The 25,380-nt window shown below is 42.2% G+C and overlaps 1 protein-coding gene across 4 annotated transcripts in view; it reads left to right on the top strand.

The window, feature by feature from the left end:
* ZNF451 (zinc finger protein 451) overlaps positions 1–25,380 on the top strand; it is a 1,506,235-nt gene that overhangs the window by 907,628 nt on the left and 573,227 nt on the right. The gene's annotated exons all lie outside the window — the stretch shown is intronic.

The following is a 25,380-nucleotide window of genomic DNA, read 5'->3' as shown; positions in this document are numbered from 1 at the left end:
TTATTCGGGACCAAGGTGAAAGACACTCTCACTAGGTGCGAGCAAGAGGGAAAAACTCTGTCTGCTGTGGGAGTCCATTTTTCCCTCTTCTGTAGGCTTTATCCCAAGACCCAGAGGGGTGGGAAGATGTGGTTCAAAAAATCGCAGAGGTTTTTTCATGACGCACAAGGTGAGTCCCCTTCCAGAGGCAGGGGAGGGGGTGGTAATTCAGGTAGCTGCCGCCCTAGGGGCAGAGGAGGCCCGCAAGACCGCGATTCCTTTCGTGGTTCTCCCTACCAGCGCTCCTGATGGGAGACCCGACCGTGCGTTTCTGGAGCTAGTCGGGGTTCGCATTTCAAGGTATCACTCAGGACCAATGGGTATTAAAAATAGTTTCCGGAGGATATCGCATTCCCTTCTCTTCAACTCCCCCTCCGATCAAAAAAATCCCAGATGTTCCACCCAATCAAAGGGATTCCGCAACTTCAGAGGTTTTAAAGCTGCTAGGAAAAGGAACCATCCAGCATGTCCCCTCAGACCAGATCGGATTAGGGACTTACTCCAGATTCTTTTTGGTGCCGAAAAGGACAAGGGACCTGAGACCCATTTTGGATCTCAGCAGACTGAACACCCATGTGAAGAAGTCCAAGTTCCGAATGGTCATGTTGCAATCTATTCTCCCATTGTTGGGAAAACTGTGGATGTGCTCCATCAACCTCAAGGATGCTTACTACCATATAAAGATAGACAGGGCATTCAAAAGTCATCTACACTTCCGGCTGGGAGCCAGTCATTTTCAATTTCGCGCCCTGCCCTTTGGTCTCACCACAGCCCCCAGGGTGTTCACCAAATGTATTGTAGTGGTGACGACTCACTTGAGACGTCGGGGATTCCAAGCGTTTCTGTACCTGGACAACTGGCTCCTTTCTGCCACCACCAGGCATCTACTACTACAAACTAGAGATGCCACTATTAAACTGTGTCAACAATTGGGCATCACTCTAAATTGGGAAAAGTCTGCCTTGTTGCCTTCGCAGCGTGTCACCTTTATAGGCGCCAAGTTAGACACTGTGCTCATGAGGGCGTTTTTACCACTAGAAAGAATTCAAAGTTTACAACAACAGGTGTACACGTTGCTCCCTTTGAGAAGAGTGAAGGCAAGATTGGTCCTCAAATTGTTGAGGACGATGGCTGCTACAATTATGCTGGTTCCCCTGGCGAGGCTGCACATGAGGCTCCTTCAGTGGCTACTCTTCGCCCAGTGGTCTCTACAACATCTTCCGCTTTCTCATCTTATAATAATCACAGACAAGTGCAAGCAGGATCTTCACTGGTGGCTTCACACCAGCAACCTCAATGCGGGAAAACCCTTCATTCCTTCCCCTCCGGTTGCCACAGTGACCACGGATGCCTCCCAGATGGGGTGGGGGGGCATTATCTAGGCAGGACAGTCTAAGGCACATGGCAGGAACACGAGATGCATCTGCATGTCAATGTCCTGGAGATGAGAGCAGTGCTACTAGCGTTGCAAGCACTTCATAGCTTTCTTCCTCTCTGGACAATTGCGATTCACTCAGACAATACGTCGGTGGTATGGTATCTAAACAAACGGGGAGGAACCAAGTCATACCCCCTTTGCAGAGAGGCCATGCGAGTGTGGCAGTGGCTTCCCAACGTTTTCTTGTAGCAACGCACATTCCGGGGAAGTCCAGTGTGATTGCCGACAGGTTGAGCAGAGCTATTCTGATGCCTCATGAGTGGTCCCTGAACAGTCAGGTTGCGGAGCAGATTTTCCGCAGTTGGGGTCAGCCTTGCTGCAACCTATTTGCCAGCCCCCTCAATACCAAATGCAGCAGCTACTTCACCCTTATCCCCCCTCAGGGGGGAGTTACCCAGGGATGCTCTAGTTCACGATTGGCCCTCCGGTTTACTGTATGCCTTCTCTGCTGTTCCTCTGCTGACAAAGGTTATTCAGAAAGTGCAATCTTTGGGAAGCAAAATGATTCTGATTGCTCCACACTGGCCTCGTCAAATTTGGTTCCCCTTTCTCCATCCGTACCTAATGGACGTCCCCTGGATTCTGGACCCACAACCGGATCTGCTGACTCGTATGTCAGGCCAGCTCCATCCCTCTCTTCAGACCCTCCGGTTGACAGCCTGGCTTCTCCACTTCTATCATTAGTCAGGCTTCATCATTTTTCACCAGAAGTGGTTCATATTCTGTCTTCCTCCCATAAGCCTTCCACCAGAATAATCTATTCCAGTAAATGGAAGAGATTTTCCATATGGGCGCATACAAGACAAATTGATCCTTATACAGCTCCAATTTAGTCAGTCCTGGAGTTCCGCTCCATGCTTTTCAACCACGGATCAGCGGCCGCAACTATTAAGGAACAGTTGGCGGCTATTTCCACCTTTCACGTCGCTGATGAGCCTAGTCTCATGGCACATAGACTTTGTAAGGCATTCCTGAAGGGCACTATGCTGCTTCGTCCTCCAGTCTTTGACCCAGTTATGCCTTGGGACTTAAATTTTGTTCTACAATGTCTCACTTCACCCCCCTTTGAGCCTGCAGCCACTAGTGATTTAAAATATATGACTTGGAAGACCATCTTTTTGGTAGCCATCACTTCAGCCAGACGTGTCTTGGAGCTTCAAGCCTTATCAATTAGACCACCTTACTTGAGTTTTCATAAGGACATGGTTTCTCTCAGACCAAACCCTTCCTTTCTACCGAAAGTGGCTTCAGTTAGTAATCTCAACCAATCCATTGAACTTACCTGTATTCTTTCCAGAGTTCTCGAACAAGGCAGAATTTAAATTTCATCAGCTGGATGTGCACAGGCAATTACGATTCTATTTACATAGAACGAAGGATCTTACAAAATTGGATCAGTTTGTCTCATTTTCAGAAAACGGGATTGGGTCTCCTGTTTCCAAAGTTACCTTGTCTAGATGGATCTGCAGTTGTATTTCCTTCATTTATGCTTCAGGTAGCAGAGATTTACCATTTCGAGTGAAGGCTCACTCTTACCCGATCTGTGTCTACATCTACACCCTTTCAGGCCAGGTTGTCTATGGATGATATTTGTGCTGCGGCTACATGGGCATCTCCTCACACCTTTGTTACTCACTACAAGTTAGATTTGGTGTCTAGAGGCAGGTCTTCCTTTGGTTCCACAGTGCCCAGGAGTATTTTCCACTGAGCTTCCCAGGATTCAGGTGCTGGGGATGCTGTCCCACGGGTAAGAATGTAGGCGAAATTGGACTACATAACATCAAGAAGTTATGTACTTACCATAACGTTCGATGTATGTAGTCCATCTCTCCTCACATTCTTACTTACCCCCCATCCTGGAGGACCTAGGGACTTGGGTATGATTTCCAAATTCCTTTATGGTTGGTATGTTCTCTGTGTTGTGTGGAGAGAGTGAGTGATTGAGCTCGCAGCAAACTAGATCTGGGAAAAGGGAGCAGTGCAGCATGGGATACCTTCTTAGCCCAGCCAATTGAAAGACTTCGAGCTAGAGTATGGCCGAGTCGGAGCCGAGGTTCGGCTCCGAACCCACGGGTAAGAATGTGAGGCGAGATGGACTACATACATCGAACTTTATGGTGAGTACATAACTTCTTGTTTTGTTTGTAGGGAAGTGGGGCATGAAGCAAAGAAATGTAAATTGATGTGGGAAAAATGTACATGAAAAACAAAACGTACAAGAGGAAGATAAAAATGCGATGGATAAAGAAAAGAATGAAGAGGAGCAGTCAGCACTGGAAACAAGTGAAGAGGAAGATAGTAGTTGGAAAATATTAAGAGGTAAAAAAAGTTAAATAGGGAGAAGGGTGAAAGATAGGGAAAAAAATTAAAAATGTGATTTATGTAAGAAAATAAAAGAGAAGGGTTAAGATGGAAATAAATAAATCTGGAAGAACCTGAGGGTTTTATCAATAAATGTTAACAGTATAAAAAAATGTTAAAAAAAGGTTAGGTGTTGTGGAATGGTGTATATTAATATGCACGCAATTATTTTAGAAGATACAAGAATTTTGATGGAAGAAGAAAGGAAACCGATGGAAAACGTATGTTCTGGGAGTATTGTATGGAAGACTGGGAAAGATGCATGTTCAGGAACTGCTGTGTTATGTAACAAAACAGTTAAGGTTTTAGATTATACTTTAGTTAAGTTAGGTAGAATAACAGTGGTAGATATAAGATACAAGACAAACGTGTATAGAATCACTGCATATATTCATATGTCGCAAAAAAAGGAAGAGAGGAAATGTTTAAACTCTTAAACTATGTAGGAGTGAATATGGAAATATTAGATTTAAATTGTGATTTAAGAAAAAGAAAGACAAAGGGAATGATAAGATAGTATATGAAATGAAAAGTGGGAAGTTGTACATATGGGATAATATACGTTGGACTTAAAAAAGGAATGAGAAAAACAGAGCTTGATTATTTTATAATATCTGATACTTTAAAAATTAGATGGAAGAAAGGAAACTGGTTTGTGAGATCATTTGGCTATATGGGTAGAAGCAAATAAAAATAAATGTATAAGGGTAGGGAAAGGGATCAAAAGGGTGAAATAAAGGAAGTGGATAGATTATGGGTAGATCATGTAGAAATGAGGATATTTTATGAAAATTAGACTAAGTTTTAAAGGAAAATATAAAGTGATGTTATGTAGTCCTCTCTCGCCGTAATTCTTGCTGGATGGGTTCGGAGCCGATATTCTGCTCCGACTCGGCCAATAATAAAGCTCAAGTGCTTTTACTTGGCTCTAGGCTAACCCCTATCCCATGGTGCCTCACAGCAGTTCCCCAAATCCCGTTTGCTGCAAAAGCTTTGAGGTTGTGTCTTACTGGCTCGTTGGCTAAGTAATAGATTTATTAACTAAATCTTGTCCTTTTTTCAACTTTCTTATTCTGTTACAGTCTTTATTACTGTTATCTCTTTGTGTGACTGTTCTGAGAGTTTTTGACCCCTATATTTCCCCTTAGGATTGTACGGCCCGTTTAAGTTAGAGGGCCGTATGGCCCATCTAAGTTAGAGGGCCTTTCCTCCCAGAGTGTGTCTTGTGTATATATATATATATATATATATATATATATATATATATATATATATATATATATAAAAAAAAGTTTATATATACAATAGACTCTTTTCTATCTCTTACTATCTTATTGTTACTTTAGTAGTTAGTTGTTGATTTCTCTAGCTGGACTATAGTTTTTCAGTCAGAATGTCTAAAGAAAAGGGTAAAGAGCATAAGGACCATCGCCCTTCGGGGTTTAAAAAGTGTGATAGATGCTCACAAAAAATTTCTTTGACAGTCACACCCGTTGCATGTACTGTTTAGGTGAAGCTCATTTGCAAGAGCCCTGTACCTTTTGCCATGCGTTTAGTACCACGGTCTTGAATGAGAGGAAACTAAAACTCATTGATAGGGGTCTTATGACCAGTTCCTTCCAGGAACAGCTGGAATTCGGTCAGGCAGCTCCTAAGACTTCAAAACGTAAATCTTCGGCCCCAGCTTCGGAACCGTCGAAAAAAAGACCAAAGCAGCAGAGGCAAGCAGTTCTGGCTTCGATTCAGCTTCTTCCACATCGGTATTGTCTGTCTCCTCGGTGCCGAGGCAACCTTCGGTACCGAGACATTTACCTGATATTGATCCTGTCACCTACTTTGAGATCTCCTATTTTGGAGAGGAGGAGATCTCCCTCTATCTCCACTAGATTTTATTTTATTTATTTTTATTTTATATTTGTTGACCCGGCTAATCTAACTGGATACATGTCCATTTTCAGTAGAGGCCTGGAGAGAAAAGCTCCACTACAGCATTATATAAATTGAAAGCAAATAAGTATGCAAGAATACATATTTAAAAAAATAAGTAGACATAGAGTCCAATACTAGTGAATATACATTACACAAGAGAATTGAAAAATGACATGATAATAAAAGGATTCATTTGTGAAAAGCTTAGGCAATATTAGAGAGTAATGACACATACTTAATGTAAAAAGACAAAACAGGGTGAGTTCCTCCAGGACACACACTGATGAGGACATTGGGTGGTGAAGAGGTTGCTTTCAGATCCAGCTCTGGCAAAGAATTTGGCCCCTCCGGACCCAAAGGTCTCAGAGCCTTACCCCTTTACAAACCACTGCTCCTCCTCCGACTGCTTCGCTCTCAGAGCCAATTTCTTCAGGTTCTTCCAGTCTTGGATCCGACTGTTCCAGGGATCCTCCCTGCATCCTTGGAACCATTTACTCTATCCTCAGTGGCTCAGTCTGGAGCCGAGGGATCTGGGAACAATCACTCTTGAGTAGACTCCAAGGGGGACAGTCACCCTGGGTTTTCTTCAGAACAGACCTTCCCCGTGGGAACCTCGACTCAGCTCGGCTCTCACATTTGCTTCAGAACCTTTCCCCCTGGCTAGGAGCCGACCATCCGTCTCCTCTGAGCGGAAGTCTTCTTCGGAGTGGGGAGGGAGGCTTTCAAAGCAATAGAGAAGGCTTTATCCTTTGCAAAAGCCATACCCTTGGAACCTGTGTCCCACCAAGCAGTAGGCAACAACCTCTCCCCCCCCCCTGCCACCCCCACAGCATAGGGAACCAGAGACCCAAGCAGCCCCTATTGGAGGTGCCCCCTCTTCCAAGAACTTCCCAGATTATCCCACTGGAGAGCTCCCTTGGAAGTCACTGTGTAAGAGAGAGCATGTTGACTCACCTGAGTCTATCACTTCTGACACTGATTTGGAGGAATCTGAGATCTCTCCTTTTCTGACATCCTAGAAATCCTTAGACAGAGGGGTGACTGGAAGACCTCTAACCCTACTGAGGACAAATCAGTGCATCTTGAGGCCTTTGGATGTTCTTCGTGTTTCACTGTTGCAGTCATCACATTTGGGTTATCTGCCTGCAGGTAGCCCTCAGCCGGCCTGAATACCAGAGTCTTCGGATTTCTGCGTCGGATGCTGTCGCTCCTTCCATGACATCAGGGATATAAAACATGCAGCCGACGCCATTGCATCAGTCTTTTTTGCCATGCGGTGCCCAAAGCAGTAGTTGTATGCAAGTGCCGTCGGCCGACTTCTGAAATTTTTGTTTTTGAGTTTCAGACACGAAGTCTTCAAAAAAGATAAGTACCCCCTCGGGAATCCTTTTTTCTTGCTCTAACCGATGTCAAAAAAAAAATAACAATTGTCTTGCCTGTGGAAAGCAAATAGCTCTTGGAGATTTTTGTTCTTACTGCATCACCTGTTTAGGCCCAGACCACGACGTCCCTCGCTGTCGGTTTTGTGCTTTGTTCAACGCCCGAACTATTTGTCGTCTGGCTATTTTTTGTAGCTAAATACTTTCATTCTCGATCTCCGAACTCCGAAATGGCTTCCTTAAACCATCTGACTACTGAGCTTCTGAAAAAAAAACGTAAGGATAAAAACAGAGACAGGCCGCATAGGTCCAAAACTGCCGACGATGCTTCCGTTAAGCTAGTCCACTGGTACTCAGTGAGGTGCTTTCGCAGCCCCTGATACCAGCTACTACAGATTCGCAGACCGTGAGATGCCTCTTCTACTATGGAACCTGCGGATGTCTCTACCTTGGATGGGTCTGGAGCCGCTGTGCAGGCACCGGCTTCTTAAGGGTGTATTCAGGCCTACAGACTTTCATATTAAACCGATGGCATTGTTTCCATTTAGAAGTACCAAATTCCACAGGCCTAAAACTCACACTACATAGTCACAAAAACTAAGGTTTCAAGCAAGGCTCACAGGAATAATAAATAATCCTTAGGAAAACTGAGAAATCCTTTATTCTGTTGAACAGGTAAGCGCTTTCGCGGTTCAAATCCACTTCATCAGACCATATTAAAATCGCAAGTAAACTGACAAATATTTAAAACACAGAACAACCAATCAAAACAACTGAAAAAGGGAGGGAAAACGTATAATAGATATGTAAGACCTGGCTGTTCAAAAAAAGCACTTTTGAACAGCCAGGTTTTACATATCTATTATAAGTTTTCCCTCCCTTTTTCAGTTGTTTTGATTGGTTGTGTTCTGTGTTTTAAATATTTGTCAGTTTACTTGTGATTTTAATATGGTCTGTTGAAGCGGATTTGAACAGCGAAAGCGCTTACCTGTTCACAGAATAAAGGATTTCTCAGTTTTCCTAAGGATTATTTATTATTCCTGTGAGCCTTGCTTGAAACCTTAGTTTTTTGTGACTATATTTTCATTTTTTGCTTTGTGGTTTCTTCATCAACAACGAGGTATATATATTCTTTCTACACTAAAACTCTCACTACGCCTAGAAAACAGATGACCAAACCGCATACTCAGGCCCATATGCCTCAAAAACAAATGCTTAGAATGGCTGAATACCTTATTACCTTAATTAGGGGAAGCCAGCCTTCCCCCCTCTGAGACCTAGAACTGATTTTCTTTCTGACTGACCAGGAATCTGATATCTCTGCTCCTTCTGATTACCAGGATTTGCCCTTATCTACTTATGAGGATTCTGATGCAGAGGATTCCATTCCCTCTGCTTCCCCTCCAGAAGATTTTTCATTTGGTGAAACCTTGCATACCCTTAGGGAGCATTTCCGCTGGGAAATCCAGGACTACTTTGAGTCCAAAAATAGACTTGGGGAATTCTTACTCCTGCCTCAACACAGGCCTGTAGCTATCCCTCCTGTTCTGGCTATTGTAGGTGATGTTTTTATGGAATCTAGCCTTACCCCTGACACTTTGCCTCCAGGTCCCAGAAAACCTGACTGGTACTACAGAGTACCTGACTCTCTCAAGTTCCTCTTTAAGAATCCTACTGCGGATCCAGAACCCATTTCCCAAGGACCAAAAGGCATGAAGGCTAATACTGCCAAAAATCCTACCCCTTCTGATAGGGATTCTAGAGCCTTGGACAGATGGAGTAAGAGGGTATACACTTCTGCTACTTTGGCCATATAGACTTTAAATTGCCAATTTCATATGTTAAAGTATCAGCAGCATATTATGCGACTACTTAAACAGAAAATTATGTTGATTCCTGATTGTGCTGAACACAAAGACTTGCACGATTTAATGCATTCTGCTAAAAACAAGTTGGTAAACATACTTTGCAATATGGTTTTGATGCTTTAGAAGCATCTTGCAGGGCTGCTGTCACTGGGTCTGTACTTCGAAGGCATGCTTGGCTTAAGGAACAAAACTTGCCAGATTATGTTAAAGCTAAATTACCGGATGCTCCCTTAAACCAAGACCACCTTTTTGGTACCAAAGCAGAAGTCCTCAAAAAGATGGAGGAAGAAGCTAAATCTATGCAAACTGTTAAAAGATTTCTTACAAGTGCAGCATCCCAGATTCAGTAGGCATTGGTCTTCAAAGAACTGGTCCTTTCCGGTCCCTCCCAGGCCTCCTCAGTCCAAACCCAGGAACAGCAGACCACCAAGACTTCAGTCTCAAGCTATGCACAGATCTAAGCAGTGGGGGGCTTCCACTTCCAAGGTAGGGAGTAGTAAGCCACCCCCTTACGGAAAAATGGCGCAATGACTTAACCTTAACCCTTCCATGCCCTGCCAAACTAGTTAATCCCTTAGGAGGAAAGTTTGTCCTGCATGCAAAAAACTGGGAACTCATTACCCAGGACAAATGACTTTTGAACATAGTTTCCCAAGGATACAGATTCCCCTTCCACACACTACTAACCCCAAGTGGTTGGTCAGACCTCCCCCCAAATTAATGGGTGGAGGCCCAACTGTAGGTTGTTTCTCTTCTAAGTATCAGGGCTATTCAACCTGTCCCAGCAGAACAAAGGGGACAAGGTTTTTACTCAACTTTTTCTGGTACCCTGAAAAGAAAACTCCTGGCGTCCTATCCTGGACCTCTCTATTCCCAACACCTTTCTGGTGATTCCAAAATTCAAAATGCTAACTCTTCAACAGCTTCTTCCTGTGCTAGCCAAGGATGCCTGGCTGGCAACCCTAGACTTAAAGGAAGCTTACCTGCGCATCCCAGTAAGCAAATCCTGCAGACAATACCTACGTTTTAGGGTGGGCTCCATGCACTTCCGTTTGTGAACACCCTGGGCGCAGTAGATAAGCCAAAGTGTCTAGCTCCAGCCATTGCATTTTGCAGGCAGAGAAATGTTCAGATGTACCCATACTTGGACGATTGTTTGATTCAGACAGAAACATTTGTAAAGAAACTTCTAACTTCACTGGGGTACACCATCAATGAAAAGAAATCGCACCTAGTACCCTGCCAACAGGTTGTATTCCTTGGAGCAAGCTTGAACACAACTTCCCAGATGGCATTCCGTACTCCAGAGAAACAAGTTTACTTGACAACCTACTTCAAACTATTGGCCACAAAAACCCAGCTGTCTGCGAGATAATACTGAACTCTGGGGTTCATGGCCTCTTGCATTCTGCTAATTCCATATGCAAGCCTGCATATGAGGAAACTCCAGTGGTATCTAAAAAGTCTATGGTGTCAACATTCTCAGGACCTGGAAACAATGATTCCTATCATTCCTTGTCTAAGTACAGAGTTCCTTTGGTGGGCAGAGGCCTGCTACCACAACAAGGGACTCCCTTTCACTCTACCCCCTGCCGCTCAAACCCTAACAGACGCATCAGACTATGCATGGAGGGCTCACATGGCAGGGCAGTGCATTCAGGGCAAATGGAACCCGAGACAGATGCACCTGCATAGCAATCGGAAAGAAATGTTAACTATACAGAATGCTCTGACAGCCTTCAAAGACCTTATTCTTCCAGGACAACTATTGGTAAAGACAGACAACAACACAGTTATGTGGTACATAAACAAGCGGGGGGAACCCACTCCTACCCTCTCTGCAAACTAGCCATGGCTCTGTGGAACACAGCCTTGAGCTACCAAGTGCACCTACAAGCTCAATTCCTGCCAGGCAAACTAAATTCACTGGCAGACGACTTGAGCAGAAATCTCATAGACTCACACGAATGGAAACTAGAACCCAAAATGTTCAACCTCTTGAGGAACAAATGGGGGACTCTAGAGGTAGACTTATTTGCCTCCCCTCAGAACTACCAATTGAACAAATTCTACACCAGAACTCCCCACTGTCAAGCTTGGAATTGGATATCCTGTCCTTTAACGTGGGAAAGCCTCTCTGTTTATGCCTTTCCCCCTCTGCCAGTCCTCTTGAAGGTTCTACTAAAGATCAAACAGGACAAACCAAGGACAATACTGATTGCACCAGACTGGCCACGCCAGCACTGGTACCCCCTCTTGCACAGTATGACACTGCTACAACCATGACACCTGCCTCAGACCCCTTGCCTGATGTCCCAGCAGGCCGGCCAGATTCTGCACCCTCCACTTCAAATCCTGAACCTTGCAGCCTGGCTAATTCCATGAGCTCTCCTCTAGCATCCCTCAGTAAGCAGGTGCTGGATGTCATTTTGGAGGCAAGGAGGCCTAGTACTAGAAAATCCTATTCTGAAAAGTGAAAAAGATACTGGTCCTGGAGCTAGGCTCAGGGGATGGGCACAACGGTGCCCAGCTTACCTCATATTCTAGATTATTTAACAGAAATGCTCCATAAGGGCCTATCCTTCTCGTCAATTAAGATTCATGCCGCTGCAATTTCAGCACATTATAATACTGAGCCATCCCTCTTCTCTCACCCCTTGCTAAAACAATTCCTTGGCTACCACTCCAGCCTGGGACCTTAACTTTGTATTGGAAAAGCTCACTCTTCCCCCCTTTGAACCAGCTGCTATAGCAGAGTTGAAATTCCTTTCTTGGAAAAACAGCCTTACTTCTAGCCATCACTTCAGCAAGAAGAGTGTATGAATTACAGGCCCTCATGGCAGTGGAACCCTTTATTATCTTCCATATGCGGACAGGGTTTCCCTCAGGACTAATCCATCTTTTATGCCAAAGGTGGTTTCTAGTGTGGCCCTAAACCAGTCCATTCATTTGTCTACTTGTTTTCCCTAATCCTCAAAATATAGGAGAACGGATACTGAATTTTCTGGACATGCACAGACAACTTAGATTCTATTTGGACAGGGCTAAGCCTTTCAGAAAATCTGACCAGGTGCTAATTAGCTTTGCTGCAGGGGCAGAGGGGAAGGCCATTTCAAAGCAAACCATTTCCAAATGGATAGCACATTGTATTATTTCTGCTACAAGCACCATGGAAAACCTATCCCACAAGGGATAAGATCACATTCCACCAGGGCTGCATCTACCTCTGTGGCATTTCTCAGGGGAGTCCCCTACCAGGGACATCCTGGAAACTGCTACCTGGAGCTCTGTGCATACCTTCACCAAGCATTACCCTATCTTTTCTAAATCCAGAGCGGGATATGCCACAGCAGTCTTACAGGGCTTATTTGCTGGCCCTAAGGCTCTTTAACCACTTCCTCCCTGCCTCAGCTTTTGGAATCAACCCGGATGTGATGACTGCAGCAGTGAAACACGAAGAACATAGTGCAGTTATGTACACTTACCATAAATGTAGGTGTTCGAGTGTGTTCACTGTTGCAGTCCTGGTTATCCTCCCTCCAGCCCTCTGACTTCACTTGGCTCTGCCTTTCCTTCTTGTGTGGTATATATATGTTATGTGTATTTGCTTTTTGCTGGGGGTGTTCCATACCATATAATTGCTTCCTATTGTGGGGGCACCTGACATCTGTGGCAAGAAAAACTGATGTAATGGTGTCTGCTGCATGTTTTATACCCCTGACGACCTGACCTGTCATGGAAGGGGCGACAGCATCCGACGCAGAAATCCGAAGACTCTGGTATTCAGGCCGGCTGAGGGCTACTTGCAGTCAGATAACCCAAATGTGATGACTGCAACAGTGAATATACTCGGAACATCTACATTTATGATAAGTGTACACAACTGTACTTTCCCAACCTTCCATCTCCTGGGTGACACCGCCTTATGACCTACTCTTAGGGGTCATATCACGGAAAGCCTGGACCTCCCCAAACTCAGTGAAGCCTGTCCCGAGGGGGCCAAATAAATTCATGACAGCACCTGAAGATTAGGTTCATAGGTTCATAAGTTGGTACTAGGCTGTCAACCCTAGGGCCTACACAAGCCTAGCCATAACAGTTCCCTGGCTATTTCTTCCCACACTATTTACTTCCCTGGACCCCTGTCTAGCAGGGCAACTGACATGATCCCCGGGGTGAATTTCTTTTCTCCCATCCAATCGTCAAGGTTCCTTTTGAAGAGAGCCAAAGAGGCACTCTGCTTGACATGTATGGGCAATCTATTCCAGAGTCTGGGGAGTCTCTGGGTCATGAGGCTTTTCTTAACAAAGGAGTTTCCTTTGATGCTATGGTGGTAGCAGGGGCCACCAAGGAGGAGTTATCCGAAACATCATCTAATATCCATCCTCCTAACAAGGAGTCTAGGACGATGGATAAGTATGGGAAGCGTACCTTCTCTTCAGCAGCATTTAGTCTAAGATCGATAAATTACCTTACCCATTTTACTCATCTTCAGAGGGATCTTCTGAAGGAGTTGGGAGATGCCCTCCAGAGTTCAGTAGCTCTGGAATCCATGGATAACGTTTCTGTGCAACTCTCCACCCTCACGTCAATAGCTAATTCCTCCATGAGGCTGATATCATATGCAGCGGACGGAGCGAATAGGGCAGCCGCAGCAGGAATATCCCTCAGGAGACATTCTTGGATGCATCTTTGCAATTTCACAGAATCCTTTGTCTTCCTTCACTAACGTCCCCTTTGATGGTTCATCTCTTTTTGGACCCCAGGTGAAAGAGACTTTGACCAAGTGCGAGCAGGAAGGGGAAACCTTATCTGCCGTCGGAGTCCGTTTCACCCTCCCTTCTTCTAGACCCAATCCCAAAAAGGTTTCCCTCAGGCACAAGGTCAATCCTCCCCTACAGGCAGAGGGGGAGGATATAATGGAAGACACCGCCCTCGTGGCGGAGGAGGTCCGCAACATCAGGGAGACAGAGAAACTATCTCTGATTGTCCCTTCCATTAGCCCTGAAAGGTTGCCCGACTGTCCATCTCTGGAGGCAGTCAGGGGATCGTCTATCGCTGTACCCAAGCACCTGGTTAAACATCTCGCAAGATCATTGGGTACACACCATAATATCCAGAGGTTATCTGATTCCCTTTGTTTCCGAACCCCCAACAAACTGGTCTCTACCAGACATGCCACCCATTCAACTAGACTGTGCAACATCAGAGGTTATCTCGTTGCTGCAAAAGAGAGTCATTCAAGAAGTTCCCACAGAGCAAATGGGATCCGGAACTTTCTCTTGATTCTTTTTAGTTCCAAAAAATACAGGGGACTGGAGATCAATTCTAGATGCAACAAGTCCGTAAAGAAATCGAAATTCCAAATGATCACTGCAGTAGATATTCCCTTTTATCAGGAAAGACAATTGGATGTGCTCAATAGATCTTCAGACGTGTACTACCACATTAAAATGGACAGGCGCTCCAGGAGACACTTGCGTTTCCGGCTGGGAACCAGTCATTTTCAGTTCCGAACACTGCCCTTTATTCTCACTACAGCCCCCAGAGTGTTCACCAAATGCATGGCAGTGGTACCGGCTCACCTGAGATGTCAAGGATTCCAGGTGTTTCCATACCTAGACGACTAGCTCCTCACTGCTACCACCAAGCATCAACTCATCAGAACCAGGGATGAGACTCTATCTTTGTGCACCAGTTTAGGCATCACAGTCAACCTAAAAAAAGTCAGCCTTATCTCCTTCGCAGCACATTGTATTCTTAGGCTTAGAAATAGACACAACCACCAAGTCAGCTAGACTAACACCAGAAAGAGTAGTCCCTACGCAATCAAGTCAGATCCTTGCTAAGCAAGTCACAAAGTTCAGGCCAGGGTAGTCCTTCAGGTCCTAGGGACTATGGCTTCCTCCATCCTATTAGTTCCTCTAGCCCATCTACACATGGGAGTACTTCAGTGGCTGCTATTTGCCCAATGGTCAAAGCAAGACCTTCCATTGTCTCATCAGATTTTCATAACAAACACCTGCAAGAAGGATCTGACATGGTGGTTGCACACAGAACAACCTCTGTTAGATCATCTACTTGTTCCTCCTCAAGAGAAAGCAGTTTTGACCACGGACACTTCCCAGATGGGGGGGGGCATTATCTGGGAATGACAATCCAAGGTACTTGGCAGAACCAAGAGAACTACATGTACATCTATGTTCTGGAGATGAGAGCGGTGCTATATGGGTTGCAAGCACTTCATAGCTCCATTCCCACCGGGACAATTGCGAACCAGTCAAACAACATGTCTGTCGTGTGGTACATAAGCAAGGGGGAACCAAATCTTACCCGTTTTGCCGAGAGGCCTTAAGAGTTTGGAAATGGGTGATTGACACGCAGCATTTTCTGGCAGCAATGCACATCCCGGGAAAATCCAATTGGATAGCAGACAAACTCACCCGAGCAATTCTGATGCCTCACGAGTTGTCCCTGAATGCAGAAGTTGCGAAACAGATCTTTCACAGATGGGGCCAGCCTTGCTGCGACCTATTCGCCACTCACTCTAAAACCAAATGCAGCAGCTACTTTGCCCTAATTCCCCATCCGGGGATGCCACCCAGGGATGCTCTAGTCCACGATTGGCCCCCGGGACTTCTTTATGCCTTCCCACCTTTTCCTCTCATCCCAAAGGTAATACAGCAAGCAAAGCAGTTGAGGAGTACCCTGATCCTCATTGCTCCTTACTGGCCTTGACAAGTATGATTTCCCTTCCTGTGGCCCTACCTTTTGGAGGAACTGTGGATTCTGGAACCATCTGCAGACCTCCTGATTCATCAATCGGGGCAGTTCCACCTCACCATCCACACCCTCAAATTGGCAGCATGGCTGCTCCAGTTCCATGAATAGCCAGGTGCATTCCTCTCTCCCCTTCAGTCAAACACATTCTGATCTCGTGTCATAAGCCTTCCACTCAGAACTTATACTCCAGAAAATGGAAAATGTTTTCTATTTGGGCTACAAACCAAGTCTTAGATCCCTATTACAGCTCCTATAGAATCTGTTTTATTCTTCCTTACGTCAATTTTTTATGTAGGAGCTGCAGCCGCTACAGTCAGAGTTCAGTTAGCTGCCATTTCTAATTTCCATTTTGGCTTAGTGGGAAATCCCATCATGTCACACTCCTTGTGCAAAACCTTTTTGAAGGGAGTTCTCCTTCTCAGGCCTCTGATCAAACAACCATCAAAACCCTGGGTCTTAAACTTAGTTCTCACTTCATTAATGTCTGCACCTTTTGAGCCCTCTTTTTCATCAGATCTGAAATTATCTTGGAAAACACTATTCTTAGTAGCCATAACCTCTGCTAGGAGAGTCTCAGAACTGCAAGCCCTTACTATTCGACCTCCTTACATTAATTTCCACAAGGATAGTCTCTCACTCAGGACAACGCCTTCTTTTCTTCCCAAGGTATGCTCAGAGCATAACCTCAACACTACTATTGAGTTACCAGTGTTTTTTTCCAAACCACTCTAATAAATCTGAGTACAGACTATACCAATTAGATGTTCACAGAATTCTCAGATTTTACTTTCACAGGACTAAATAATTCAGGAAATCAGATCAATTATTTGTTTCCTTTTCTGACAAAAATAAGGGCTTGCCTGTTTCCTAGGTTACCCTTTCAAAATGGCTTTCAGATTGCATTTCCTTGGCTTATCAAACTGCTGGCAAACAATTACCCACTAAAGTAAAAGGCCATTCTACTAGGGCAGTATCTACTTCATGTGCCTTTAGAGCTAGGCTCCCAATTGATACTATTTGTACAGCAGCTACTTGGGCAAGACCACATACCTTTGTCACTCATTACAAATTGGATTTGGCCTCCTGGGACAGGTCATCCATTGGGTCCACTGTGCTGAAGAGTCGCTTCGCTTGAGCCACATGGGATAAAGGTGCTAGGGACGCTGTCCCATCGAGCAAGAATTACGGCGAGATAGGACTACATAACATAAAGAAGTTATGTACTTACCATAACATTTCATGTTTATAGTCCATCTCGCTTACATTCTTGCGTCTCTCCCTCCTACCCCCTTCTTGTTTCTGGAAGATCTGGTAGACTATACTGGTGCTGTCTGACCTGGTTATAGTTGTTGTCCACCTGGTATGGATAGTATTATATAATTTTTTCTTTTTTGTCTGTATGTATGCAGTTTCTGATAGTTTCATACCTGTTGGGTATTTTCTTGCAAACAAGATCTGGGGAATTGCCGTGAGGCACCATGGGATAGGGGCTAGCCTCGAGCCAGTAAAAGCTCTCGAGCTTTAGTATTGGCCGAGTCAGAGCCGAATATCTGCTCCAAACCCATCCAGGAAGAATGTAGGCGAGATGGACTACATACTTGGAACGTTATGGTAAGTACATAACTTTTTTTTTAGAATATCTGACAATGGGAAGAAAGAAAAGAAATATAGTTTGCTAAGTCGGACAGTTTTTAGAGACGCATTAAGAATTTTTTTTTTTATGGAAAGGAGAAGGAATTGTAGGAAATGAACCAAGAAAGGATAAAAAATGTTATATGGGCGGCTGTACTTTTTACACTGAAAACAAGAAGTAGCTCCATATTTGAGTAAAATGGTGAGAGAAAACGAGAACTTAAGAGAATTGTAAAACAGAGTGAGGGAACAAGCAAGAAAAAATATTTGTAGTAGTACAGCAGTACGTAAAAAATACTTTTAAGGTTGAGACTAAAGAGAGGTAAATGTGGGAGGTGAAGAAGTTTAATAAAGGAGAAAGAGATTATGGAAACAATAAGTGTAGGAGAGTTTGAAATATTAAAAGATGTAGGTATGGAGAAAGCTGCAGGATAGATGGAATTGAATATCAAATGCATTATAGTATGAAAGAATGGCAAAAGCTGTATTTTGTAGAAGTATTGAATGAGTGGTTAGCAAAAGGGATAAAGAGATATGGGTTCTGTGAAATTCATGTGGAAAAAAGGGGAAAAGGAAGATATTAGGAGTTTGAGACCAGTAGTACTAAATAATGCAGATTATATAATATTTGAGAATAACAGGGAAAAGACTCGAGAGAAAGGAGTGGATAAGTTGACAGAGTCTGTGATTTTTGGGGAAAAAGGGAGAGGAAGTCAGCATTTAGTGTGGATATTAAGAGACGTAACTGATGATATTGTAAATAAAAAAATGGAGTAAAATATTGGTTGGAGACCTGAATAAAGCCTTTGATAAAACACAATATGAGGAATTATGGAGTATATTAAGAGACTGTAATGTAAGTAATAAAATAATAAAAGCTATAAGATTAGTATATAAGAATAATATAATACAAATCTTAAATGGATGGTTAAGTAAAGAAATAAGAATAGAATGTGGGATAAGAGAAGGTTGTCCAGCAAGTAGCATCTGTTTGCAGTAGTTCTGAATGTAATTGTAAACGAAGTGAACAGAAGTTGAAAATGGCAAGGTATAGAATAATAGAGGGAATAATGTTCCAGTTATGTAGGTGATGTAGTTTTAATTACTAGAGGCCACTGTGGTGCAGCGGTTAGCATCATCACCTCACAGCAAGAGGTTCTCTGGTTCGATTCTTGGCTGGAGCGCCTTCTGTGTGGAGTCTGCATGTCCCCCCAGCGGTTGTGACGTTTAAAGACATGCAGGTAGGTGTGCGTGAATGGGTGTGCCTTCGTTGAAGGTTAGGTGTCGTGCTGGCACCTCGGCACCCTAAAAATCTACTGCCAATCATAAGCGGACCGGTGTTCTGCTGTGGCAATCCCTAACTGGGAAAAGTCGAAAGGCATTACTTTTACTAGAAAATGGATGGAAGAAGGAATTAGTGAACTAAGTGTTTGAATATGATTGGTCTAAGTATTAATAAGGATAAAAGTGAAGGAATGGGATTTTTGGGTGAATTAGAAGGTACTTTAATGATGAAGAGGTAGATTTTCTCTGAATAACATTTGAGGTTAATATGAAGCAGGAAACAGTGGGAAAGACTGATACAAAAGTTGAAAGAAATATGCATGTTTTGGAGATCATATAGATCATCATGCAAGAAAAAGGTATATTTAATTAATTCTATTTTGATAGGCAAGATGCCTATTTAGCAAGTGTGTACATGAGTCCATCTAAGTTTGGAAAATAATTGCTATTGACTATATTTTCATTCATATGGGGTTCAAGATTAAATCATTTGAGGAGGGGAGGGGTTCTGTATGTGAAGGAAGGAGGAGGCAGCTTACGAATAATAAATGCAATCGTCCATGTAGATTTGCTGAATAAAAGAAGAAAATAAGGAGTATAGTAAGTGATATATTGAAAATTAAATATAAAGATGTTTGGGAAACTTTAAGATATGGAAAAAGATGGAAGAACAATGTTAATGAGATTAAAGAATATCAAAGCAAGGTGTAATTATGGAAATTAAAAATAGGAAATGTACAAAAGAACAGAAAAGATTGGTATGAAAATGTTATGAGGGAATGTTACTAAATTTATCCTTGGAAAAACTTAGATAATGAAAAAAGAAAAGCAATTAAAATAAGCCTTATGGAGCAAAAATGTACAAGTGTAAAGACTTAATGTGGAAGTTAAATGATAAGTAACCTGCCTGTTAGAGCAAGTACGCATTATAAAATAATTCCGGAGAGGGTACGGAAACATTCTGGAGCGATTGAGACAAAGTAACATGTCTTCTTGAATTGTACAGGTGTGAGAGAATTGTGGGAAAATTATGTGAAATTAATGTATTCAATGATTCAAAAATTGTGAAAGATATAAACATGGATGGAGAATGAAGTGATGTAGCAGTTAGCTTTGTCGCCTCAAAACAAGAGGTTCTCTGGTTCGATTCTTGGCTAGGGTGCCTACTGTGTGAAGTTTGTATGTCCTCCCTTCCTTCGTGTGTGTTTCTTTCGGGTGCTCCAGTTTCCTTCCACATTCCAAAGGCATGCAGTAGGTGGATTGGGCGCACTAACTTGGCGCTAGGTGTGTGTGCGTGCAAGTGTGTGGTGCACCGTCTCTGAGGATGGTTGGGCCTCGTGCTAACAGTCTGATCCTGTCAAACACATACCTGTTACAGAAATGAGTGCTGAAGGTGCTCATTGCCTGATGTGCTGTATGCACTGGAGTGAATCCTGGATAAACATTAATACGATAGATATAGATACTGTGGTAGAAAAAAAACGCGGAAGTGAAAAACAGAAAAAATTGATAAAAAGTTGTTTTATGGGTCATATGGAATAAAAGATTAAATGAGATAAAGTGAAATGGTTATTTGGTGAAATTTTGAAAAAGATGCATTTTTGGTTCTGGAAAAAAGAGTAGGGGGAGTAACTGAAATATATGAAGCTATATGATGGAATATCAGATGTAAGCAATTCTAAATAATGTATATAATATATATATATATATATATACATATATATATATATATATATATATATACATATATTTATAATGTAACGTGTATATAATTTGTTATAATCAATAAAGAACCCCTACTGTTTTCAATAGATACTATGGCATCTTTTACATCCACCTGAGCTACCACCAACTCCAACTCAAGCAGATGGATCCTCAATTTAACTTCTGATTCAAAGGATGGCAAACTTAGAAGTGCAGCACCTCCCTTTTGCTGCACTGAAGATCAGCAATCAGTCTACCTGGAGTGGGAATAGAACCCACAACCAACTGCACCAAAAGTAAGCATGCTACCTGTTATGCCATTGCCAGTGCTACTGCTACAAATGATCATTGTTTAACTGTGTCCTTGGAGAAAGAAGGAAGTAAGCAACAAGTCTGTTAAAGTGATGCAGATAATAGAACTGGTGTCAGGAGGATGAGCTGTTAAAAATAATTGAGCAGGATGATCCAGGTGAAAAGTTCTGCTGTTTCAGTGAGTGAAACAGATGATTACCATGCTCATCACTTAGCTATGTGGAAAGGGGACCAGGTGTTGTGGCAGAGAAGAACTGATCAGTCAAACTTGTACATCTACGACAGAAAGAGGAAAGCAGCAACAAACTGAGAGGGTGTCTGATTTTCTGGCAGCAAGTAATGCAGTAAGTAAACATATGTGACAGTGATAGCAGGTAAAAAAGGAGATCATCACAAAACTGTAAGTAAAATTGTTCTTAAAAGGAGAAGATAAACCATGAGAGTAAGAAAGAAAAAAAATGGCACCATAGTAGACAGATGGTAACTGTTCCTGGTTTTAAAACTCAAGTCCTTTGGTCTTTTATACATATCAGAGACGTTTTGTGACTTATTAAAACTGATGGACTGATGATGACATTTTTATCTGTGGAACAGTTTATTTGCTTTCTGGTAGTAATTTGAATGTTAAATGTTACTTTGTGGTTTAGAACCGATGAAGTACAAGAGGACAAGGGTGAGAAATGCATGCATAGCCTGTGTGAAACTGTTGAAAGTCCTGTGAAAGTTAGAAGGAGACTTATGAAATGGAGGGTGGAGGTTGGAAGCTGTTTTGAAATGTGAAAAAATATATTAAAACACTTGCCAAGTGCTGTTTTTGTGGCTGGTCACTCATAGACGGACATTAAGATATGCAGACCAGCTAAGTCATGTTTCTTTTGTGGGGACATTTCACATTTAATTAATGATTGTGACAAGGTACAGTGTAACCAGTGTGGGGAGAAAGGACATATACAGTACTGTGTAACAAAAAAATCTTTTGGATGGACTGTCAAGAGCAAAGAGTAAATAATGAAAAAGAAGGGGAACGGACGAAAACCTACATAGGGAAGGACAGCAAGAAGCAGGGGAAAGGATGAAGGAGAGGAAAACTGAGGAAAGAGAGAGACTGCATGCAGGAAGAGAGGTCAGGAGAAGAGAAGTTATAGCCAGTGAAAAATCTGATACTGAGGGAAAGGGTCAAAATAGGGAAAATGAAAATTTAAAAATATTTCCCTTAAACTTAAAAAGAAGTAAACACAACAGCTTTGGAGTACTTTCAGTAAATGTGAACAATATTAACACTGCATGTTGTTCTGTTAAAGGGATTTAAGATTCCTGAAGTAAAGAATGCAAACAGAAAAATTGTGTGGTGGAAATATAATATGGAACTTAGGAAGTGAATCCTGTTCTGTTGTGGCTATGTTATATAAATACCTAAGGGAACATTGGTAAGGACGAGAAGGTTAACTGTTGTGGATGTGAGGTGGAGGGAGCCCGTTACAGAATTATAGCATCATAGGCGTATATAACTAACAAGGAAAGAGATAATCTGTTTCACCTAATATTAGATTGTGGTTGTTGACATGAAAGTTGTAATTGGAGGGGACTTAAATTGTGATTTAAGGGGAAAATGTTAAAAAAATAGGGACGTGATAAAATGTGGTAAGTGAGCTGTGTGGAACAAAAGTCAGTGGAATTATGAAGGGGGCACTTGGATCTGAAGCTGAATTTGTATTATTGGATGGCTTTAGGGTAGCAGATGGTGATACAATTGTGGCGTCTTTTTCGGACCATTTAGCAGTATGGATATAGGTGATGGAAGAGAGGGAGTGTATTAGAAGAAGAAGAGAACAAAAAGAATAAATGAGAAATTATGGGATGAACTTGAGAGTAGGAAGTTTTGTGTTTATGGAAGGATCATATAACCATGAAAGACTTCTGTAAAACTTGTCTGAATGGTAGGTTGTATTTAAAAAGAAGTATAAAAAGTGGCAGGATGACCCAAGAAAGGAAGATAACATGAAGTATAGGAAAATGTTTTAGAGAATAATATACAGGAAAGTATTATGATACGGAAAAAATGCACAAAAGAAATTGAGAAAAAAATGAACCTCACTGTTTAGGCAGAGAGATTATTTACAGGGGTGAAAGGAGGGGTCTGTATTTTTGGGTAAAATAGTAAGAGGGTATTAATATAATGCTGGAAATGAAGAATGTAATGAGAGGTAAAAAGACCACAAGATGAATATTGTAGTTCAGCATGTGGAAAATATTTGTAAGAGTAAAAGGAAGGAAATTATGAGAAAATGGAAACGAAAAAAACCCAGAACGAGTTAAGGAAGACTTTGAAAAAGAAATTGCTGTTAATCAATTGGTTGAAGTACTGAGGAAAGTAAATGCTGATTCAGTATCAGGCCCAGATGGTGTAGGGTATGGAATGTGCAAGAAATTAATGGATTGGCAAAGATGGTATTTTTCTTTTTAAATGTGCTGAATGAATGTTTGAAGGAAGAGTATGTTTATGAAGAGTTATGTGGTGGGATTTTACAATTTATATGAAAGAAAGCTGAGAAGAATGAAATAAAAAGTTGAGACGCATCACCCTAAATAACGGGTGAGAGATTTTAAGCAGTATATGCTGCTGTCTGATTGGATGGGAGCATCCACAGCCCCAATAACATCAGTAACCCTCCCGGAAGTTATAAACGAAACAAAATAAACTGTCACTTCATTGTATGACAGGAGATAAGACAGAAAATCATAAAAAGAAACTGTTTGCCCTCAATTGAAAATGAGTCCCAAATGTGTACTTGCACAGGTAGGATATTCCTCTGAAATTCTGGCTCCTTTAACAGGGGCTTTTGGATGAGGCAAAAACAAATATCGCAGTAGATTATCTCCTTAGTTTGAGAGTTTAATTCTGATTGTGTTACCCAGTTTCATGTTTTGCTGTGGGTCAATTGCATGTCCTTCCATAGATCACTGTTGCATTATTCCAATACTGATGGATTACCTCACTGCCAAAAACCTTACACAAATAAATCCAGCGTGTGATCTAACCCTAAGGGCACAGGGGTGCATACATCTATGAAGGATTGTAAGATCATCAAACTGTCTTGCCACCAGTCTGGAAGCAAGATTTTCTCTCCCGTGAGCCTGTACTCCACGTTGTTAGCAGTTACCATTGCCCACACTTGGGTAAATGCCCTGTTGGGGAACCACCTTCTTTTTGACTTTTTACTTAAGATTTGTTCATGTCAGCAAAGAGAAGGAAATGACTGTGGTAGGCAGGTCCCTTATAAAGACCTTCACTCCCAGTGTCTGTGGCAGATCTGAGGAGACCAAAGACCGTCCTTGAATAAACTGAAGCTCTTACCAAAGTGTCATGCAAGTCCAAGATGTCACCACTGAAGAGATTCACTATGCGTCCAACACTGCAAGACTTGTATTAAGGGAAATTGTCACCAGAAATGCAGACTGTGCTGTGCAGTATTATTTGATACTGGGCTCTTTGAAGCCACCAAGAGATGAAGCATGCCAGTGTGTCCGACCAAGAGGCTGGCAACTTCCAGTACAAAATGGCGGTATAACAGAAGCACAAAAATCAGGTGGTAGGTAGTTGTGGCAGGTGGTGCAGAGGTTAAGGTTGTGAGGTGTAGTTCCTTTTGTAATGGGTTTGATTCTCTGCGCCCTCATTTGTCTCCTGTGTGACCTTGATCAGCTCAATGAAATATTGCTCATGGGATGCCCCTGAAAAAGAATAGTCTCCAGTTGGCCTACCTGGTTAACAAATGGGATTATTATTATTATTATTATTATTATTATTATTATTATTGTTATTACTATTATTTAGATTTATTACCAAACTGTTGACACTCCTAGTTAGTTACACAATTCGGCAAGAAAATGCATTACAAATATTGTAATCGGAATGTATAGAGAAGGGCTCTGTTGTCCAGGTCAAAATATATCCGGTTTAAATTAAAACATTAAAACATTACAGGCAGCCAGCTGCCTGCCTGCATTGCTTTTTGCAGTAGTACTTGCATCTGTAATGATGTCTTACCTAAATTCATGCTAATTGAAGCATTGAGTACGCCATGTTTCACAATTGTACATTATCCGAGATGTGCAAGAGATTAAGAAGGAAGTCGGGGAATGCAGCAGAGTAGTATTTAATGATGGTTTGCTCATTTTTGTTTCTGGTTATTTCTGTTTGATGTTTCTATTGATTTTGTGTATGCAGTTCTATTTTAAGGTGGGCTGCCGCTGTTTTTGAGGAATAAAATAAACCTGAATGAAGACTGTAATTAAAACCTTACGCCAGTGATGGCGAACCTTTTGGGCTCGGCGTGTCAGAAATTTGGGAAATGCCTATTTTGACTCTGCTGGCATGTAACCCCCCACCACCACCACCACCACCACCCCAACGAGCAAAAGAGAAACAATTATTTGCATATTCATTTATTTAAAAAAAATACATTCCAATCATGTGTGCTGCTATGTATTATAAAAGTAAAAGAAAAATCAGTGACTTGCACTAGAGAAAATGATATACGCACTGATAACTGGGCTGAAAACAGTGCACCCAAAAAAATTATCTTACTTTTAATAGTAATTTTGAATTGAACTGAAAAAGTATGGAATACACTACATTTGATTAACATCAATT

Source organism: Protopterus annectens, chromosome 2.part1 (assembly GCF_019279795.1).
Source record: "Protopterus annectens isolate FY-2018-M chromosome 2.part1, PAN1.0, whole genome shotgun sequence".
NCBI lineage: Eukaryota > Metazoa > Chordata > Ceratodontiformes > Protopteridae > Protopterus > Protopterus annectens.
This window is presented reverse-complemented; position numbering and strand designations above follow the sequence as displayed.